The sequence below is a fragment of the Lissotriton helveticus genome, chromosome 5_1, assembly GCF_964261635.1.
Source record: "Lissotriton helveticus chromosome 5_1, aLisHel1.1, whole genome shotgun sequence".
Classification (NCBI taxonomy): Eukaryota; Metazoa; Chordata; class Amphibia; order Caudata; family Salamandridae; genus Lissotriton; species Lissotriton helveticus.
This window is the reverse complement of record NC_136065.1, coordinates 2,017,859,281-2,017,862,064: the sequence shown is the minus strand read 5'-3', so window position 1 is coordinate 2,017,862,064 and position 2,784 is coordinate 2,017,859,281. Positions and strand designations below refer to the sequence as shown.

At 53.5% G+C, this 2,784-nt stretch overlaps 1 non-coding gene across 1 annotated transcript; it reads left to right on the top strand.

Moving 5' to 3' along the window:
* Window positions 1–221: 221 nt before the first annotated feature.
* TRNAA-CGC (transfer RNA alanine (anticodon CGC)) lies at window positions 222–293 on the top strand. Its single transcript has one exon. It is a non-coding gene; the product is annotated as a tRNA-Ala (tRNA).
* Window positions 294–2,784: the final 2,491 nt, after the last annotated feature.

The window sequence follows — 2,784 nt, the reverse complement described above, 5'->3', positions numbered from 1 at the left end:
AACGGAAAGCGATGAAAGAACAACACTGCCGAGCACTCACCGTCAGCAGACCCCCACCAGACGCCAAGCCAGGACGCCAAGATGCAGAAGACCAGCGTCCAGGCCACAGCGCACGTGAACACCGGGCAACGCAGAAGTCAAATGTAGAGGAAGCGCAGCAAAGACCACTGCAATGGGGAACGAAACAAACAGCTGCTCCATAAACAGTAGAGGCTAGTGGAGGGGATGTAGCTCAGTGGTAGAGCGCATGCTTCGCAAGTATGAGGCCCCGGGTTCAATCCCCGGCATCCCCAGGAGTCTCTGGTCTGTAGCTTGGCGTTTTCCAGAAGGCCAGCCTGCCACCTTAGCACAAAACACAAAAACACGGCACGGCACAGTGCAAGTACAGCGAACAAGGCCATCCCAGAAGAGACGGCATACCGGACCAGCATGTAGCTCCAAGAACGTCCTAGGGTGATTAGAACATAGAACCAGGCAGCAACAAAAACCCCACGGACATCGGGTAAAACTTTTTCAGCCAGAAAGATCCCCGTAGCAGCCGCTACATGGGGAGGCAAAGAAAACCTGTCCCACCGAACAGGCGAAGCAGCCAGTATCCACCGGCACGGATAGTGGACAGAGTCCCGTCCGGACTCGGGGCTACCGGGAGCCCGCAGCGGCAGCCAGCGGGGCAAACAACCCTGGAAACACTGCACCGCCGAGCAGGAAATGGAGTTTACAGCACCAATAGGCACAAATCAGGACGGGCATCCCAGCCGGAAACACTCCGATGCGACAAGGAAGACAGACGCGGAACCAGAACAGCGTCCCGACCTCCCGCAGCTATCAATCCAAGTGCTCCTCCCAGAAGGCCTACTGGGCACAAACACGGATCAGGCACGACTCCGCTCCAAGCACCGGAGCGCCCGGAGCCCACCCGGGCGTCCGCCCACACCAGCACCCGGCACCGAACACGGCCGATGGGTGTAACAGGGGGCAATGCGCATGCGCGCAAAATCCAGGAAGACGCCGCCGAGACAGCCGGCAGTCCCAGAGCAGTCGGGAGAACAACGCGACCCAGAGGCACACGCAGGAGCCGTCACCAGGGCCCCCACAAGGCAAGGAGGCAATGGCGACATCGGGGAATCCAAAGGGGAGGAGCGCGCCCCAAAACAGCCCAGCGCTCACAGCCCCAAACCCCTACTTGGTCCATGGTCGAAGATCCAGCAGGAAAGCAGCAAGCAGCAGGAGGAAGAACCACAGCACAACCATCAGCGTGACTGGGGCAGGAAAAACGAAACAGGAAGACCCACAAAGCCCAGCAGTACGGGTCACCTGAGTCCAGGAGAAGAAAGGGAAGCCCAGCAGCCCCACTCCAAGAAATCCCACGACGGTCCATGGGAGCCCCCCAGAGCCCAGCAGAGGAGGATCCACAGGACAAACGAAGCAGGTAAGCGCCCGGCACTCACCCCAGCGTCTCCCATCAAGCAAACCACCGACAGGAAACAAAACAGGATTTGCTTCTGGTGGTGAGGTGTGTTATAGCACCTGACAGGAGGGTGGGTGGAGTCTAAAAGCGTTTCCTGTTTTGTTTCCTGTCGTGTGGAATACCTCATGAGTAATGACTGGGTCGAGGACGAGGGACGTAGAGGTAATGACAATATCACTCGCTTCTAGCGGCCATTAGCGCAGGAAAGCGCCTTGAAACCCAAGCTACGATACGCTCGAAATATTTGGTGCGTTATGCAGCACTGGCCTTTTGAATATTCATCATCAGCACGGTAATTTTGCCCAGCTTTCTGATTCAAAACACCCATTTTTATGCTACTTTGGTGGGATTTCTCTATCTTCTCTTCCTTTCGCATCTCAGTGACGTCACGTATTTATGGTCAGTCAACAATAGAGACGGATCAATCTTCACAGGACAGGCACCAATTAATCTGCGCAGCCTCCAAACTGTCTCAGGCTGTCGCTGAGGGTTCAGCAGACCTCGGATTTTATCCAGCTCTCCTTGCTTGTGTGATTCTGGGCAAATCATGCCATCGCTACACCTGTTCCCGAGGAACGGTGCATTTTCAATAGCGTAGTTTTAACACTATATACAGATCGAAACGTTGTTCAATATAAGGTATTAGTACTAGAAAAAAACGCAGTGGGGCTGTGTTTCACGATATCTCTTGTAAGCAGAGGACTGCTGACTGCGTCGCGAGACACACCGAATGAAGACAGGAAAATCGAATAGGATCCATATGCTACGGATATAAAAGGAACGGAAGGGATGTATCCCGAATGGAAACATTATATCGACCCTAACGTACTAACAACAGTCCGTACCCCTGAGGGCAGGGTTTGAAGCAGCCACGTGAGTGTTTTATCTTTTACTGCTTTATATGGATGACGGAGAGCGGTATATACGTTGAGGGAAATAAAACACGTCTTCCTCTTAGAGTTACAGGTGACTGTTTTGGCAGCAGGTGCACAAGTGTTGCTGCCTTGCGTTTAAAAAAAATGTTTGTTAATGTCTGTGGTTTGATACTTTAGTACACTGAAGTGTCTGGGTGTGAGCAAAGACTACAATTCCCAGAATGCGGTAATTTGCTGAAAGGTGCCCTCTGGTAATCACAAGGAGTAAAACAAGCATGCAGTGGTGAAAATGTGTAACTCACCACATAGTGCCAGCGCGTAGAAAGGTGAGGCCCTGCTGTACATGGTTGTCGGCTGTTGTCGCACTCAGACAGCCACCTCCTGCTGCGGACTCCAGAAGGGTCTACAGGCGCGAAGTCCAGCAGCCTCCACAGGCGAAAG